This window comes from Ursus arctos, unplaced genomic scaffold (genome assembly GCF_023065955.2).
Source record: "Ursus arctos isolate Adak ecotype North America unplaced genomic scaffold, UrsArc2.0 scaffold_24, whole genome shotgun sequence".
NCBI classification, from domain to species: domain Eukaryota; kingdom Metazoa; phylum Chordata; class Mammalia; order Carnivora; family Ursidae; genus Ursus; species Ursus arctos.
In genome coordinates, this window is record NW_026622919.1 from 13,256,355 (window position 1) to 13,275,560 (window position 19,206).

Here is a 19,206-nt window from a genome sequence, read left to right on the forward strand (position 1 = left end):
AGCCTTTAAAGTGACTCCCCCCCTCGGCCCCCGACTCCCGCCTCCCGCCGCCGGCGCCGCCCCTCCGGCCGCACCTCCCGCCCGGAAAGTTGCCCCGGCTGGCGGGCCGGCCCGGGCGCCTGCGGGCCGGCCCCCTCCCCTCCTCCGGGCTGTTTGCATTTAAAATTCACCCCCATTTTAAAAAGGTGGCTTTGGGTTTTCCTCTTGGCTCCTGCCCCTGGGTTCCCTTTCCCCCCACCCCTCGCCTCCGCGACTGTTCCCTTTGCCCCGCCGCCCTCCTGCCCTGGCAGACACCCCACGTCTGCATTTAATCAGCCCGAGGTTTCCCTGCTGCTGGCAGCAGAGAGCTGCTCATTGATTTATTTATGCGCATTTATGCGTCTGTTACTGCTCTACACCCTCGGTGCCCGGCGGCGGGCTTCTGCGGCCGGCTCCCTGCCCCGGGGCAGCCGGGGGTCGCCTGCAGGGCCCGGGAGCCCGGCAGCACCGCAGACCCGTCGGCACTCTCACTCCCGCATCCGCGGGCGGAAAGGTGCCTCTATCCTGGCAAAGCGTTCCGGGGCCGTCGGGCTCCAGGACCTGGGCGGACACTGTCCCCGAGTCAACCGGCGTCAACGCGCGTTTGGGGGTTGGGGGAGAAGTAACAAGCTAAATGCAACTTTTATCCATTTGATCTCCCTCCTGCTGTCTCCTCCCCTCGACCGGTAACGTGATCCGCGACCCTCTAGGTGGGGACCCCTCCCCTAGGAATGTGGCATTGGGCACTGCCGAGTCCACCCTTTCGCATTCCAGGCAGAATGCGGACTGTGACTTCCCGGGGCAGGTAACTCGGGGGGCTCAGGCTGCGGGATCCGACACGGACAGGAGGCGCGCCAGGGCTCTGAGACAGAGTCAGCAAGAGGAGAGGGTCCGGGGCTGGGAGGAAGGTGCACCCACCTGGGTCCACCTGCCGGATCCCAGCGGGGAGGCGAGCCCTACAGGCTGGGCAAGGGGAGGATTTACCCGCGCCACTCCCGCCTGGGATTTGGGGGGGGGGGGGGACACCCGGAGTCGCCCATCTGCGACGGGGTGCGCTGTTAAGTAGGGGACCCAGAGACCACGCGGGGCGGGCAACTCCGCAGCCCACGCACGCCTCCCGGGCCTCTGCCCCCGCCTGCGGGCTGTTTGCAAGGCGCGGAGCTCTCCCCGGTACCCGCCGCGGGCTTTTCGGCTGAGCGGAGCAAGCAGAGTACTCTCCCGCACCCTCGCGCGGTGGTCCCATGCCCCCCGAAGCCGCTTGGTCTGCCCCAGCTCTCTCCCTTCCCAGGGACTCTGGTACTCTGCTTTGCAGACTTTGGGAGCCTGCTCTGGTTGCTTTTTTTTACAAAGAGGTGTCCAAGGGAAAATCCTCTAGGACATCAATGCTTGCGAAATTGTGTTCGGTACTAAATGTTGAAAGGTTCTGAAATTAAAAGAATGCCCGGGTATTAAGCCCCACTCTTCGGGTGCCTAGGGCCTGGGGTCTATCCTTGGGCTTTGCTCCCCGCCCCAGACCCTACGACAACTTCTCTCTCACCGCCTTTCTCTCCTGGAACCTGGATAGTTGCTGACACGAGCCGTGCCCCCAGGGAGCAAAAAAAAAAAAAAGGCAAAAAAAACCCCTCCACCAGGCAATTGTCCCGGCCAGATGAGTAGAGTGAGGTGTAGACTCATTAAGGGATTGGCCCGGGGTCAGCCATGAGGGAGGGAACAAGGTAATGAGTCACTCCCAGCCGGCACAGAACGGGGCGTGCTGGGGAGGGACCTCCCCTGAGTCACCCGCTTCTCCGAGCTTGGGAAACTGAAGCCTGGAGCCAGGTTCTTAGCTGTTCCAGCACAGGCAGCCACGCGGGACGTGTGGACCAGAGGGAGGGGACTCAGAGGACCTTCTGCTGCTGTCCTCTGAAAAGTGGGCTGCCCCTCCCATCTAAAGAAGGCACCAAAGTCTTCTTTTCACAGAGTACCCTAATTGTTCCTTTTCTAGTTCCCCTTGTGCACATGGTTAGACACTCCTATGTACTTATTTACTGGTTGCTTTGTGTTTTCATGGCACTTTAGGTGTGTGGTCTGAGTTAATGGGGGCAGGAGGGAGCAGCCAAGAACTATGCCTCCCAAAGGCTTCCTTAGTAGGTACCTTTCATTGCCTTGCATAGGCCTTGTTTCGGAGAAGTGGCACACTTTATCTGTGACCGCCAGCGCATTCATCTGCTCCAGTGTGCATCCTGGTTCAACCTTGTCCGAGACACCACCTGTTGCCTGAGCTAAATGGCCTCCTCACTCTTCTCCCTGCTTCCACTCTGCCCCCTGCAGTCCATTCTCCATCTGACCAGCCCTGTGACATGCTTGAAATGTTCATGCCTGAGTCCTCTGCTTAACCCCATCAGTGGTGGCCCGTTCACAACTGGAGGAAAATCCAAATTCCTCACTACGGCCTACAAGCTCTTGTGTGAGGCAGGACGAGCTGCCTTCTCCCTCGCCATGACCCAGCACGCTGGCCTTGTCTTGCCCTACAGCACCCCGAACTTCCCTACAGTGAGAACCTGGTTGCCCCACCTCTGATGAGCATCACCTTTGCGGCTCTCAGCTCAAATGTCACCTCCTCCAAGAGAACGTACCCGATCCTCTTAACCAAAAGAGGTTACTCACTATTCTCTTACCTTGCATTAGAAATGATCATGTCTGTCTATTATGGGCCCCACCCCATTACTGCGTAAGCTACACAAGGACACAGGCCTATCTGGCTTGTCCCCTCAGTGCCAAGACTAGGGCCTGGCACAGACAGAGACACTCGGCAAAATATCTGTTGAAGGCAGGACCACACATTTTTTCTTTAAGATTTTCTTTTTCTTTTTTTTTTTTTTAAGTAATCTCTGCCCCCAGAATGGGGCTCGAACTTACGACCCCAAGACCGAGTCACATGCTCTACTAACTGAGCCAGCCAGGTGCCCTTGAATGAGCAGACATTTATCAGAGCAGGGTGGTGGTGGTGAAAGTGCCGGAGCATGGAATGAGGGGCCGAGGGCCGTGCCTTCCATCTCTTAAGGCCACTGTGACCATACACAGCTAGAGATGGGCCATTGGGAATGGAATTGGGGAGGGGGGGACGGGCTCCTTCGCCAATAATAATGGCGCTCCATAAATACACTGCCTCATGTAAGTCCCCAACCACTCCCTGACCCCTTCCCCCCGCCATCCCTCCTGGCCAACCCTTCTTTTCAACCCCAAGACTCTGTCCTTCGATCTGTCTTCTTCAGCTACAAATTTGCTCCTCCACAGTCTTCCCCGGCTCCATTCTTGGCAACTCTACCCTTGAAGTTACTCAGACCACAGTCCCTCCTGTCTTTCTCTCAAACTCCACCTTCAATCCATCTGCAAATCCTGCTTTGCCTTTAAAATGTATCCTGAATCCTACCGTTTCTCATCACTACCATCACGGCCACTCTGGTCCACACCACTGTCGTCTTCTCCCCCTTCCCGCCTTCCAGTGCCTTCTCAGGGTAGCTGCCACACCTGGTCTGGATAAAATGCAAATCAGATCTTCTCTCTTGTGCACGTGACCCTCTGATTTCCACTCCTCTCATTCAGAAGAGAAGTCCCAGTCCCACACAGTCGGCTTCCTCTCCTTGACCTAATACCCCCACCTCTCCCACCCTGTTCCGCCTTAGCCTTGATGGCCTCCTTTTTGAGTGTTCCCTCCTTCAGTAATACATGCACATGGCCTATTCCCTCACCTGCTTCAAGGCCTTGCTCCCTCCAGGGAGTCTGCTTCTTACCGTCCTACTGCAAATTTCAATATTCCTCAAACACAGACTCTGTATTTCTTTCCCTGCTTTTCTTCCACGGCATTTATCACCTTCTAACATGATAGGTAATTTGCTTAGTTATTCAGTTTCTTGTCTATCTCTCTCCATGTGAGGACTCAGCTTGCTGATCACCAAAGACATCTGTCTGCTGCTGAGAACCACATTCCCCAGCCGTGTCCTTGAAGCTGGCTGCAGCCCTGCGACGACTTCTTACAGATGGAATCAGAGCAAAAGTATGACTGTGGAAATCTGCCTGATCAAACGCACATGCATCATGGGGCACCTGGGTGCCTCAGTCGGGTAAGCGTCCGACGCTTGGTTTCAACTCAGGTCATGATCTCAGGGTCCTGGGATCCAGCCCCGTGTTGGGCTCCATGCTCAGCGGGGAGTCTACTTCTCCCTCCTCCTTTGCCTGCCGCTCTGTCTTCTTGTGTGTGCGCTCTCTCTGTCAAATAAATAAAATATTTTTTAAAATAATATAAAAAGGGGGCACCTGGGTGGCTCAGTTGGTTAAGCATCTGCCTTCAGCTCAGGTCATGATTCCAGGGTTCAGGGATATGAGCAGGGTGTCTATTTCTCCCTCTGCCCCTTCCCCCACTCGCTCACTGTCTCTATTTCTCTCTCTCAAATAAATAAAATCTTATAAAAATAAATAAAATAAAAAGATTCTCCCTATCCCTCTCCCTCTGCCCCTACCCCTTCCTTGCTTACTCACACTCTCGCACTCCCTAAAAAAAAAAAAAAAAAAATGCATCCAACACTAAGCTGAACAGACAATAGACCTTTATGACAGTAATCCACTGACAAGTTCTCTATTTGCTGTAACATCTAGCATCTTAATGTCTACACCGCAGTTCCTATAGCCCGCTCGTGTGCAAGTTCAATGAAGGCAAGGATTTACCTATGTTTTGTTCATTTGTATGTTTATCCTTAGTGCCCACAACAAGACTTAGCATACAGTAAGTACTTAATAACTACTTGTTGGGTGAATGAATTCCCTTTTCCACAACCAATCATGAAAATTAGTGAATGGTTGACAAAGAAAGGACAATAGGGGGGGCGCCTGGGTGGCACAGCAGTTAAGCATCTGCCTTCGGCTCAGGGCGTGATCCCGGTGTTCTGGGATCGAGCCCCACGTCAGGCTCCTCCGCTATGAGCCTGCTTCTTCCTCTCCCACTCCCCCTGCTTGTGTTCCCTCTCTCGCTGGCTGTCTCTATCTCTGTCGAATAAATAAATAAAATCTTTAAAAGAAAAAGAAAGGACAATAGGAAAGGCATTTTAGCTTGTTTTGCTAAAGAAGCAGAAACGGTGGGTCGCGGGAGAATGGCTATAAGGCTTTGGTAAAACCACAAAGAGTTCCCTTTCATGTTGTTCCCTGTTTTCACTTTTTCCTTCTCCTTTTCTTCCTCCTACTTTTCCACCTCCTCCATCTCTATACCACCCAAGTCTTCCTTCATCCTCCCCCTCTCCTTTCTCTTTCATGAATTTCCTTCTTTCTCTTCCCACCTAATCTAGCAAGAATTTCCTACCTATTCTGAAACTTTGAAAGTCCTAGAAAAGAGCACAAGCAGGAATCTCTCTGACGTCAGCCATAGCAACATTTTTCTGATATGTCTCCTGATGCAAGGGAAATAAAAGCAAAAATAAACTATTGGGACGATATCAAAATTAAAATCTTCTGCACAGCAAAGGAAACAATCAACAAAGCTAAAAGACAACCTACTGAAGAGGCGAAAATATTTGCAAATGACATATCCAGTATAGGGATAGTATCTAAAACTTATAAAGAACTGATACAACTCAATACCAAAAAAACACAACATTCAATTTAAAACATTCAATTTAAAAACGGGCAGAAGTGGGGCCCCTGGGTGGCTTGGTCGGTTAAGCACCTGACTCTTGATTTGGGCTCAGGTCATGGTCTCAGGATTGTGGGATCAAGTTCCCACATTGGGCTCCAAGCTTTGCAGAAAGTCTGCTTGAGGTTCTTCCCCTCTCCCTCTCCTTCTACCCCTCCTCCCACTCTCTCTCTCTCTAATAAATAAATCTTAAAAGACAAATGGGCAGAAGATAGGAACAGATGTTTCTCCAAAGAAGACACAGAGGTGGCCAAGAGACATGAGAAGGTGCTCAACATCACTCATCATCAGGAAAATGCCGATCAGACCGCAGTAAGATACTACCTCACACCTGTGAATGACTAAAATAAAATTAAAAAAAAAATAAGACACCAGAAACAACAAGTGTTGGTGAGGATGTGGAGAAAAAAGGACCCTCGTGCACTGTTGGTGGGAATGCAAACTGGTGCAGCCACTGTGGAAAACAGTATTGAAGTTCCTCAAAAAAATTGCACTACTGGGTATTTACTCAAAAATTACAAGAACACTAATTCAAAGGGACATGTTTATTGCAGCGTCATTTACCACAGTCAAATGATGAAGCAGCCCAAGTGTCCGCCAATAGATAAATGTATAAAGAAGAGATGGAACTATAGAGAACATGCTGACGGTTACCAGAGTGGGGGGGATGTGGGAAATAAGGTGATGCGGATTAAGAGCACATTTAACGTGATGAGCACTGAATGACGTATAGGATTGTTGAATCACTATATCGTACACCCGGAACTAATATAACATTGCATGTTAATTATACTGAAATTAAAATTAAAAACTTCATTTAAAAAAAATAGTTTACTGTCTTTTGATTTGACCAGTGAGTGCTCAACTAGGATGTCTGTCACTTAAAATAGAGATGTGGGAGGGGTCCCTGGGTGGCTCAGTCTATTAAGCATCCAATTCTAGATTTCAGCTCAGGTCATGGTCTCAGGGTTGGGAGATCAAGCCGCAAGCTGGGCTCCACACGCACCAAAGAGTCTGCTTAAGACTCCCTCTCCCTCTGCCCCTCCCTCCTTTCTCTAAAATAAATAAATCTTTACAAATAAATATGGAGAGAGAAAAGTGAGAGGTGATTTGGAGTAAAAAAATAAATAGTAAATCCAGGGTGCCCTGGGAGGCTCATTTGATTCAGCAGCTGACTTGACTTCAGCTCAAGTCATGATCTCAAGGTCCTGGGTTTGAGTCCTGTGTGTCAGGCTCTGCACTCAGCCGAGAGTCTGCATGATGATTTCTTTCTAAATAAAAACAAATTTAAGGGGCACCTGGGTGGCTCAGTCTGTTAAGCTGCTGCCTTCGGCTCAGGTCATGATCCCAGGGTCCTGGAATCAAGCCCCACATCGGGCTCCCTGCTCAGCGGGGAGTCTGCTTCTGCCTCTCCCCTCCACCAGCTTGTTCTCTCTTTCTCTCTCAAATAAATAAATAGAATCTTTTTAAATAAATAAATAAAATAAAAACAAATTTAAAAAGACAAACCATGCAAAAACTAACCAAAGGAAAGTAGGCTTTATGGAAAGAAAGCATTACTAGAGGGACTCCTTGGTGGCTCAGTCGTTAAGTGTCTGCCTTCGGCTCAGGTCACGATCCCAGCGTTCTGGGATCCAGCCCCGCATCAGGCTCCCTGCTTAGCGGGAAGCCTGCTTCTCCCTCTCCCACTCCCCCTGCTTGTGTTCCCTCTCTCGCTGCCTCTCTCTGTCAAATAAATAAGCAAAATCTTTAAAAATAAAAAATTTTTTAAAAAAGCATTACTAGAAATCTTTCTGAGGGACAACTCATAATGGTGATATGGTTAATTCACCAAGAAAATATATACCAATTGTAAATTTCTGTGAGCCCAATACACGTATCCTCAAAATATATAAAGCAAAAGCATGGACAGAATTGCAAGAAAATAGAGACAAAGCTACAATTCTAGCAGAAGATCGGTGTATAAGCAACTGTTAGAACACAGAGATCAGAAGTAGTAAGAAATAGATTTGGACAACTGGGTAAGCAAACTTCACCTAACAGATATATATAGAATACTGTACTCGCAACTGCAGATCGCAAATCCTTTTTAAGTGAACATGGAATGTTTATGAAAATGCCAGGCAATATAGCAAGTCTCAACAAATTTCAAATGCTCTAAATTATACAGAGTACATTCTCAGACAATGATGCAATTAAGCTAGAAAATGAGAAGAAAAAAGGTAAGTAAAAAAAAAAAAAAAAACCCTACATGTTTGAAAACTGTATGCTCCTGAGTAACTTGTAGATTTTTAAAAAATCACAGTGGGAATTAGAAAGTATCTTAAACTGAAAGGTTTTTAAAATACTACATCCTAAAGATGTAGTGAAAGCTATGCTAACGTGGAAAGTTATATATATATATTTTTTAAAGATTTTATTTATTTATGTGACAGAGATAGAGACAGCCAGCGAGAGAGGGAACACAGCAGAGGAGTGGGAGAGGAAGAAGCAGGCTCACAGCGGAGGAGCCTGATGTGGGACTCGATCCCGGATCACCAGGATCACGCCCTGAGCCGAAGGCAGACGCTTTAACGACTGCGCTACCCAGGCGCCCGGAAAGTTATATTTTTTTAATGCATGTAATAGTAAGACAAGAATAAGCAGGATTTTTTGTGAGAAATTAGAAAAAACAGCTAATTAGACACAATGAAAGTGCAAATAAATGGAAACATAGTCAAAAGTTAATTCTTTGGGAAGACTAATAAAAGTAATAAACCCCTGGTGAGACTAATTTTAAAAAGCACAAATAATGCCAAGAAATTTAAAAAGGAACTTTTCCACAGATTTTTTAATCATTAAAAAGATAATGAGACAATACTGAGCAGCTTTATGCCAATAAGTCTAAAAATTTGATTAAAATGGACAAATTACTTAAAAACACAGTTTACCAAACTGGCACAGTAAGACACATAAAAGCTGAATAGTCCTATATCTACTGTTTAAAATTAAGCCTATAATTTAAAATCTTCAGGGGCGCCTGGCTGGCTCAGTCAGTCCGTAGAGGATGTGACACTTGATCTCAGGGTTGTGAGTTTGAGCCCCACATTGGGTACAGAGATGACTTTTAAATTAAAAAAAAAAAAAATCTTAAAAAAAAAAAAAGGAAAGAAAGAAATGGCACCAATCTTAGACAAACTCCTTCAGAGAATAGGAAAAGAAAAGAAAATAATCCTTAACTCATTCTGAGGCCAACAAAACCTTGATACCAAAAACTAAAAAAGACCAAAAAAGACCAAAAAAAAAAAAAAAAGGAAAATAGGCTAATCTCACGCATAAACTTTGATGCAAAACTCCCGAACAATCAGCAAAGCGAATCCAGCAATATATAAAGATAATACCGGCTAGTCAACGTGGGTGTATTGTAGGAATGTTAGTTGGCTTACCATGTCCAAAATCGTCCAGTGTAATTCACCATATTACTGGACTAAAAGGGAAGAATTTTATGATCACCTTAATAGATGTAAAAATAGATTTTTTTTTAGATTTTATTTATTTATTTGACAGAGAGGAGGGGGGAGAGAGAGAGCACGAGCAGGGGGAGCAGCAGGCAGAGGGAGAAGCAGGCTCCCCACTGAGCAGGGAGCCAGACACGGGGCTCCATCCCAGGACCCTGGGATCATGACCTGAGCCAAAGACAGTCGCTTAACTGACTGAGCCACCCAGGAGCCCCCAATTTTTTTTAAGTATGCTCTACACGAAACGTGGCACTTGAACTCACAACCCCGAGATCAAGAGTGACACGCTGCACTGACTGAGCCAGCCAGGCGTCCCTGCTTTGAGCACTCCTGTCCAGCATCATCATGAAGGACCAAGCCAGTGCAGTAAGTAGTACAAGAAAAAGTAAATGGTGTAACTCTGAAAAGGAAGAACTATCTTTTTTCACAAGATGACCTGATTATGTATGCAGAAAACCCACAAATACATAATCAGAATTAATAAGTGAGTTTAGGAAGGTTGCTAATATCAATATTAAAATGTATTTCTACATAATAGCATATACTATTTAAAGCAATAATCCGGTGAACCATATAAAGCTTAAAAAGATATCACAGGAGGCACCTGGGGGGCTCAGTCCGTGAAGTGTCTGCCTTCAGCTCAGGTCATGATCCTGGGGTCCTGGGATTGAGCCCTGCATCGGGCTCCCTACTCAGTGGGGAGCCTGCTTCTCCCACTCCCTCTGTCCCTACCCGCCCCCCACATGCTCCCTCTTGCACATGCGTGCTCTCTCTCTCAAATAAATCAATAAATAAAATTTTTAAAAATAAAATAAAAAGATACCACAGTGTCAAATTATACTGCATACATAGGAATAGATCTAATGAAACATATGCCAGACCTCTGTGAAAAACCAACCATTGTTGAAAGAAATAAAGGAAAGTCTTAATAAATTGGAGTACATGATGTGTGGCAGCCATGGAAATGTCACCTAGATGCCCTCAGGAAGGAACTTTCTGCTCAGATGTGGTCCACACACAGCCTCCAGCTTCCAGCTCCTTCAGGACCTGCCTCAGCTGCACGGCCGCTTGCCTGAGGGCACCCGGGCCCCAGAGCAGCACACATCCAGTGACCGAAGGAGACAGGCACATAAAAGCGCCATTACGACCTCATGTGGGACACGCCAAAGCCCTTGGCACTGAAGGCAATGCTGCCACATTAGCGACTGAAGCTTTGTTGGGCTGGCATCACTCTTCTGCCTGCTTCCTCTGCCTGGTCTTGCTGCCTCCCCTTCCTTCCACAAGTATCGATACCTATGAACATCTCGCACCCCACACTCTGTCTCTGGCTCTGCCTCCGGAGAATCTAACCCATGACAGCTGACGCCAGTAGTTTGCAAGAGCAGGCGACAAGATGGATTTGGAACAGGCTAGTGAGGAGGTCCCCATCACTGGTGTGAAGTCGGTGGGTCTCAAGACAGCCCTTGGCACAAGATGCTGGTTCTGTTGCTCACGGCCTTCCTATTGGTACGTGAGGAGAAGTGTGTCCAGGTGAAGCGAAAGCCCTAGCAGGTGTCAATCAGGCCCTTGGGACTTTGGAGGAGATAGCTGCTACAGAGAACACAGATTTGGATGCCGACTGATAAGCATCGTGAATGTTCTACGAGAAAACAATGAACGGTGGAGGGTAACAGGCAGTGCAAAGCCAGGTGTGAAAACCAGCCCCCTCGGCTGCATGTAAGAAACTCTCACTGCCGGGGCGAGGCAGAGAAAGCTAAGGACCAAGCCAGAGATCGTTAAACACCCAACGAAGGCCAAGTCTGTTATGTCAGGACTCGAGAGGGGATAGAGACCAACAGACGATGGCTCTGAAGATTTTGACTCTCTAGACTCGTGTGAACGTTCTGATCCTGCCGAAGTGGCCCGTCATCCCCACACCTCCCGGGAAGAGCTAGCGCTCCTACTTGCTGGAACCCCACCCTGCGAACAGCACCGCCCCCTGAGAATCGCCGCCGCTCGGCCGCTTTGACTGTAACCAGCTGAACACAGCCTATGCTGGCCAGAGACATGCGAAGGGGCCATACCCACAAAAGGGGGGCAAGACCTCACCAGTGACACTGGCAGCAGCCAGGGACTGCATTCCGAGAGTGCTTGGTCAAAGGAGCCAGAATATAAAATTGGATAAAGAGGAGTCTGTTGACTTGAGAGAGGATGTAATGTTCCGTTAAGGATCCAGAATTGCCATGTTAAAAGGTGAAGTGAATCAAAAGATTTCGGGCGGCAGGAACACTGAACAGCAAGACTCACCAGAGGTTTGTTGTGTTTCCCAGAAAGGCTCACAAGACCCACGATTTACCAGGCCACAAGCAACGTGCTGGTTAGAAGGGCACCAGCTCCACCAAGAAGTTCAACAGGGCAGGTTGTTAGAGAACCAAGAGACTGATTTTTTTTTTCATTTTATTTCATTTCAAGTAAGTCTCATTTCAATAGCCACAAGTGGCTACCATATGAGATAATTCAGAACCAGAAGATAATCCCAAGGGGCGCCCGGGTGGCTCAGCCGTTAAGCCCAAGGTCCTGGGATCAAGCCCCACATCAGGCTCCCTGCTCAGCGGGGAGCCTGCTTCTCCCTCTCCCACCCCCCATGCTTGTGTTCCCTCTCTCGGTGTGTCTCTCTCTGTCAAATAAATAAATAAAATCTTAAAAAAAAAAAAAAGATAATCCCCAAAACTCTCTTACAACTCAAGGGTAAAAAGGACTTCTTAAACAGGACACAGAAAAACACTAACCAAAAGGAAAACACTAAATTTAACTACATTAAAATTAAGAATTTATGTACATTTTAATATATATATTTAAGATTTTATTTATTTATTTGTGAGAGAGCATGAGTGGGGGGTGCAGGGTAGAGTGAGAGGGAAAAGCAGGCTCCCCAGGAAGCAGGGGACTTGATGTGGGGCTGGGATCATGACCTGAGCCGAAGGCAGACGCTTAACGACTAAGCCACCCAGGTGCCCTTAAAATTTATGTACATTTAAAGATATCATTAAAGGGGTGCCTGGGTGGCTCAGTCATTGAGCGTCTGCCTTTGGCTCAGGGCGTGATCCCAGGGTCCTGGGATCAAGCCCCACATCCGGCCCCCTCCTCCGCTGGGAGCCTGCTTCTTCCTCTCCCACTCCCCCTGCTTGTGTTCCCTCTCTCACTGGCTGTCTCTCTCCCTCTGTCAAATAAATGAATAAAATCTTTTAAAAAAATAAAAAATAAAAAAATAAAGATATCATTAAAAAAGCACAGAGGCAAGGCACAAGTGGAAAGAGATACTTGCAACACATATAAAAAAGGGCTCATATCCAGAATATATAAACAACCATAGATCAATTAAAAAAAAAAAAACCACAAACCCAAAAGAAAAGTAAATAAAAGACTTCAACAGGCAGGTCACCAGAAAGGATATCCAAGTGACCAATAAACATGTTTAAAAGTGTTCAACCAATGGCTTCCAGGTTGGAAGAGCATGAGACTCTTAATATTGGGGTCGTGAGTTCAAATCCCACATAGGGTGTAGAAATTACTAAAAATAAATAAACTTTAAAAAAAAGCTGGTTGGAGCACCTCCACACTCAGCCCAGAGTCTGCTTTCCCCTCTCCCTCTGCTCCTCACCTTGCTCATTCTCTATCTCAAAGAAATAAAATCTTAAAAAAAAAAAAAAAAAGGCGTTCAACCTCACTCTAGCCAGGGACATGCAAATGAAAATCATAATGAGACATCACCACACACCCAGCAGTACGACTAAAATCTGAAAGACTGACAGTGCAGATAGCAGTGAGAACGTGGGACAGAATCTCAAACAGAGTCGGGTGGGAGTTTAAATTGGTATGACCACTCTGAAAAACGGGCAGTATCTACTGAATTTGCCCATGCCCTATAACCCGGCAATCTCGCTTCAGGAATACGCCCAACAGAAATAAGTGAACTTGTGTATCAAAAGACATATGCAAGAGCGTTCATAGCAGCCTTATTTACAATTACCAAAAGTTGAATAAAACCTGTAAGGTGGCTCAGTAAGTGGAACGTGCAACTCTTGATCTTGGCGTTGTAAATTCAAGCCCCATAGTGGGTGTAGAGATCATTTAAAAATAAAATCCTTAGGGGCACCTGGGTGGCTCAGTCGGTGAAGCGTCTGCCTTCGGCTCAGGTCATGATCCCAGGGTCCTGGGATCGAGCCCCACATAGCATCGGGCTCCCTCTCCACAGGGAGTCGTCTTCTCCCTCTCCCTCTGCCTCTCATCCTGCTTGTGCGCTCGCTCTCTCTCTCGCTATCTGTCTCTCTCGCAAATAACTAAATCTGTAAAAAAATTAAAAATAAATAAATAAAATCTTTTTTTTTTAAAGTTAAAAAAAATAAAATCTTTTAACGAAATGTTTGGGGCACCTGGGGGGCTCACTGGGTTAAATGGCCAACTCTTGGTTTTGGCTTGGGTCATGATCTCTGGGTCTGGGATTAAACCTCATGTCAGGATCTGCTCTCAGCCCGGGGTCTGCTGGAGATTCTCTCCCTCCCTCTGCCTGTCCCCCTGTTTGTGTGCTCTCTCTCTCTCTAAAATAAATAAATACATCTTATAAACAAATAAATAGATAAATAAATAAATATTTAAAAATGGTTAATCTTATGTGAATTTTATCACAATTTTAAAATTTAAAAAAATGTAAAACTCAGGGGACATACTTAACAAACAAGCAAAAGACTGTATTTTTCCTTTGGAATAAAGGCAGAACATTCTTTCTAAAAGGAAATAAATAGACTTCTAACGTTTCTGGCAACCCTGCTGGCTCACTCAGAAGAGCATGCAACGCTTGATCTCAGGGTCACAAGTTTGAGCCCCACGTTGGGTGTAGAGATTACTTAAAAATAAAATCTTAGGGACGCCTGGGTGGCTCTGTCACTTAAGCGTCTGCCTTCAGCTCAGGTCATGATCCCAGGGTCCTGGGATCAAGTCCTGCATCAGGTTCCTTGACTGCTGCTCCCCCTGCTTGTGCTCTCTCTCCCTCGCTCACTCTCTGATAAATAAATAAAATCTTTCAAAAAAATATAGAAGTTTTTAAAAAATAAATAAATAAGTAAATAAAATCTTAAAAAATAATAAATAAGTAAATAAAAATAAAGTTATTGGCATCCCTAAACCTACCAATCAAGTTGCTTTTTCTTTTAACGTTGTACAAGGTGATTTTTTTAAAGTGTCCACTGCGACGATTTAAAATATGTATACGTTATGAAAGGAATATCATAATTAAGTTAATTAATACACCCACCACCTTACTTAGTTACCTTTTTTTGGAGGGATGGTGGTGGTGAGGACACTTAAGATCCACTCTGTTAGCAAATTTCAAGTCTACACCCGAGTCTTAGTAACTCTAGCCACACCATACAGCAGACCCCCAGACCTAGTCATCTTAGGAAACTGAGGAAAGTTTAGGTCCTTTGACAAATATCTCCCCGCTTCCCCCCACCCTGGCTGCAGTCCCTGGCAACGACCATTCCACTCTGGTTCTAGAAGTTTGACTTTTTTTAGAGTCCATATTTAAAGGAGGTCACGCAGTATCCATCTTTCTGTGTCTGGCTCCTTTCACTTACGGTCATGTCCTCCAGGCTCACCCATGTTGTTTTTGCTTTTCAGTCTTGCATCCACCACCTTTCCTTCCCTCCGCCCGGCAGGGACGTTCGGCGTGTTTGTGTGAACGTGCACGGGCTCCTCCGTGGGTCTGCGTCTGCCCCGAGTTCTCTGACCTTTCGCAGCCTCTCCCGTGGCGAGCGCCGCTCTGCTGAGTGTGCATTTCTGCAGGCCGTCCTCGAACTGATCGTGACAGGAAGCCTGGCTTCCTGGGGTCCTGGATCAGCCAAGCAGGAAGGAAATAAAGGCCACAGAGCTGTCGAAGAGGAAGAAGACAACTTGAAGGCAGAATCCATACCTCTGAGGATAGGTCGGAGAAGAACAAACTGTATTATGCCTGGAGTCCCCTCATCCGGGAAGAGAGAAACACCAAGGCTCCAGCAGCGCTATTTCCTATGATCAGATGATCCTGGTCAAGCCCTCTGCCTTTCTCGGCTGTAGTTTCCCCATCTGTAAAATGGGAATGATGAAGAAGCCTTTCCCACTGATGGTTGTGAGGGTAATGGGCATCGCAAACCAGAGCTCAATTAGAGTAAGTTTGTAACAAGGTCACCTCTTACTACTTTCAAAGGTTTAATTTTCTTTTCTTTTCTTTTTTTTAAGATTTTTAATTTATTTTTAGGAGAGAGCGCGCACGATGGTGGGGAGAGGGGCAGAGGGAGAAGCACCTCCCCACTGAGCAGGGAGCCCCATGTAAACTCCATCCCAGGACACTGGCATCATGACGTGAGCCGAAGGCAGACACTTAAGTGACAGAGCCCCCAAGGGGCTCAAAGTAAGGAATTTGAAAATACCCAGTTATTTTCTTCCTGCCTTTCATCTCTCCTGTTCCAGTTAATAATTAATATCAAATGAGCAAACAAACGAAACAAACCAGAAAAACCCTGCTGGCCTATTTTTGGCACTTGTGATGGAACCAAGATTTCTTCGATAGGAAAAGGGCACCCGAATAGGGTGAGGTCTGAGGACATTCTCATCCTCGATCCTATTACAACCGGGATTGAGGGTCACAAGCCCAAGTCCCATATTCCAGTGGTTGGTTGTTCAGTTGGAGCCTGTCCTTCAGCCAGCAAGAAATGGACAGTTCAGGGGCGCCTGGGGGGCTCGGTGGGTTAAGCAGCTGCCTTTGGCTCAGGTCATGATCTTAGGGTCCTGGGATCGAGCCCCATGTCAGACTCTCTGCTCAGTGGGGAGCCTGCTTCTCCCCCTCCCTCTGCCCCCAACTCATGTTCACGGACTTTCTGTCTCTCTGTCTCAAATAAATAAAATCTTTAAAGGAAGGAAGGAAGGAAGGAAGGAAGGAAGGAAGGAAGGAAGGAAGGAAGGAAGGAGAAAGAAAGAAAGAAAGAAAGAAAGAAAGAAAGAAAGAAAGAAAGAAAGAAAGGAAGGAAGAAAGAAAGAGTTGTGATATGAATCCTACCTGGCAAGCCTGGTCTCTAGAAGTGTTAGGAGGTTCTGGGAAAAGTGTAGACTCAGGGAGGGATGGCTTAGATCTTGAGAGGCTGTGAGACCTTGGGCTGATTACTCATTTCCCTGGGCCTTTCTGCCCATCAAATTGGGGTGTTGGAGGGGTGCCTGGCTGGCTCAGTCAGTGGAGCATGTGACTCTTGATCTCGGGGCTGTGAGTTCGAGCCCCACATGTGGTGTGGTGTTTACATAAATTAAAAAAGTTTTTTTAATTGGGGTGTTGGACTAATTGATCTTTAGGTCAATGATTAAGGATCCCACTCTTCTAATTCCTCCAACAACAACAACAACAAAAAAGAATAAAGAAAGTAGTCATGAAGGTTTTGGCTGAGAACCAACTGGAAAAAAAAGAAATAGGCCCCTAAGGTCTTTAAAAAAAAAAAAACACAGTGTGTTTTAATTATAACTCAAACTTCACTTTAAGGGAAAAAACAACCCTTAGGCTTTTTCTGTTCTAGTTAATTGTAATCTTTCTCTCCAGCAGGTAACTCTTCAGGAGAAAGGTTCAAGTTTGCTCACACTTTTTATCTAAGGCCAGTTATCTACAAAAGGCTCCCTGGAAGCTGACTTCCCATTTTTACATAAAGTCGCTGCAAAGAAAGCAAGCTCCGCGTTCCGATGTCCTAAGTAAATTTCTTCTGCCATTTCTGATGCTACAGGGTTAATCCAGTGTGAAGAGAGTGACAAAGTGCAGAGATTTTTTTTTTTATGGATTCCACATTCATAACCAAGTACTTGGCAACCTGCCCTCTCATATGTTGCGAAACAAATATATGTTGCCTTCAGTGTGTTTTTAATAGGCCAAGCAGTTTATTTGATCACAATGCTTGGGTCTAGACTCAGAGACACCAGAACTTTCCCACTGTGCTGTCACTGCTTTGGTTAGTATCTTGGTTTCCCTCTGCCTTTCTAAAGAACCATTTGGGGGACTCCGGAGAGTGATGTCCTCGGGCCCTTGACCACAACCTAAACTCTTCAAAGGACTTCGCTTCCAGCCTTGCAAAATATTTTGCAAACCTTGCAAAAATTCACCAGTTTTAGATTTTGAAATTACTGGCACAGGCAAGTGTCTACGATCGTGAAATTCTCATGAGTGGGGCAGAGCAAATTTCTATAAACAAAGCAATCTCCAATCTCTGCAGCCTTTTTTTTTTCCTGCAGCCTTTTGTAGAAATATTTATACCCAAAGAAAAGGGCCCCTTTCAGCTCTAGGATGCTATGACATAAACATTTACTATAAATGAAGTGCCTTGTGAACGCACTTGCCCAATCCCTCGGAAACTTCAAGAACCTAATTTTACCTAAACACCTCTTTTTGCCCCACAGGTTTGGCTGTAAATATCCCTTGTGATTCTTCTCACAAGAAAGGAAGCACATGTATATTGGATGTAAGACCGTTTTTTGTTTTGTTTTGTTTTAAAGGGGCCTTAAAAAAACAAAACAAAACTTATGGACCCAAAAGCCCTATGACCAGCTTTCGGGGTACTCAGCTGACCTCCAAGGAGCCACAACCATGGGCCCTCCCATAAGAGCCAGCCCTGGGGTCCCAGAAGACAGCAGCCGGGCCATGGGCTTATTTCTCAGTCATTATTAAAATTCCTGCTTGCACACAGTTGGATTTCTTTTCAGTGCGGTCTAATCTTTTTTTCCTGACCCTTGTACCAAGTCCACTCACCTGATTTAGTTCTATAAAGGCTTGATGTGAAGTCCGGAGTCTCCAGCACCACAAATGACCATTGGAAGTAGATAGTGGTTCACTGCACCAAGTAAAGCTGTCCTTGCTGGAACTCTCTGTACAGACAGGTCAGAGGCCACAGCCCCAGAGACCAAGGAGCCAGCCTCAGGCCGACTAGAGCAGCTGAACTTTCTCCCCTGTTACTCCTGACCTCTCTCCCTTGCTTGGCCCCTGTCATCCTTTCTTGCTTGCCCCCTCCCTTTTCCTGTTTTCCTTCTCCCCCTTCCTCCCCGTGCGGCCGGAGTCTTACTCCCTTACACCACAGCTCCTAACCAGAGGTCTTAGCTGTCCTTCATCCCACTTTCAGAGCATCCTTAGGGTTGTTCCCATTTTCTGCTCCTCTTTCCAAGCATCTCCTGTCTTCCCTTATGTGTCCCCATCCGCCCACCCCCAGATCTAATACCCTTTATGCCGCCAGGCGGTGCCCTAGACGACCCCTTGAGTCAGAATTGTTAGATTTTCCTTAGTGATTACTTTCTTCTTGCTTTGGAATGCAGGTTCTCAGGCACCCCGAGATCCATTCTCCTCCTCCTTGAATTTGAGTGGAACATGCCTGCCCAGACTGCGATTCGCAGCCTCTCTTGCAGCTAGAAGTTGCCCTGAACAAAGAGGTGTGGAATGTCCAGAAAACATCCTCAAGGGGTGGCATGGGGCACCCTTCTTTGCTCCTTCCTGCCTACTGACTAGAATAGGAGTGTCTTGTCCAGAGCCTGAGTAGCTTGGATCACGAGGCAGCTCGCCAAGAATCAGGGTGGTAAGACTGGGCGGGGGGGGGGGGTGGTCTTCGGTCTCCGTTGACTAGCGGGGCCTCCGTACCAGCCCTGGACTGACGGCCGAGTTCTAGAACTCAGGGAGAAGCTAAACTTCCATCGCATGTAAGCCACCATTATTTTTGAAAGCACGTGGAGCCCAGTGAGCGTCCCAACATGTGGAATATGTACGAAGTCATATCGCGTACAAATCAAATTGACTTAGACCCACGCAAACGGATGGGCCTTGCAGAGAGAACAGAGATGAAGGTAAGAAATTGTAATGACTCAACATCCTCTTCACCAATTTTCACAGGTTTATCCCTCAGTGCCACAAATGATATGCGATGATAGCATGGCCTCTGTGTCCAGAGGCAGAAGATATTTTAACATTCTGTAACTTTTCCCGGGGGGGGGGGTGCATAGTTG

General features: G+C 46.7%; 2 long non-coding RNA genes across 3 annotated transcripts; one reads left to right on the top strand and one right to left on the bottom strand.

The window, feature by feature from the left end:
* The first annotated feature begins 4,032 nt into the window (after window positions 1-4,032).
* LOC130544757 (uncharacterized) lies at window positions 4,033-6,507 on the top strand. 2 transcript variants are annotated; one of them, XR_008961304.1, is made up of 2 exons: window positions 4,033-4,121; window positions 5,337-6,507. It is a non-coding gene; the product is annotated as an uncharacterized LOC130544757 (long non-coding RNA). The 2 variants fall into 2 exon arrangements; XR_008961303.1 differs by having other exon boundaries at window positions 4,040-4,121; window positions 5,268-6,507.
* Window positions 4,115-18,028, bottom strand: LOC130544756 (uncharacterized). Its single transcript, XR_008961302.1, has 3 exons — window positions 17,969-18,028; window positions 14,790-15,082; window positions 4,115-4,266 (listed from the first exon to the last, which is right to left on the bottom strand). It is a non-coding gene; the product is annotated as an uncharacterized LOC130544756 (long non-coding RNA).
* Window positions 18,029-19,206: the final 1,178 nt, after the last annotated feature.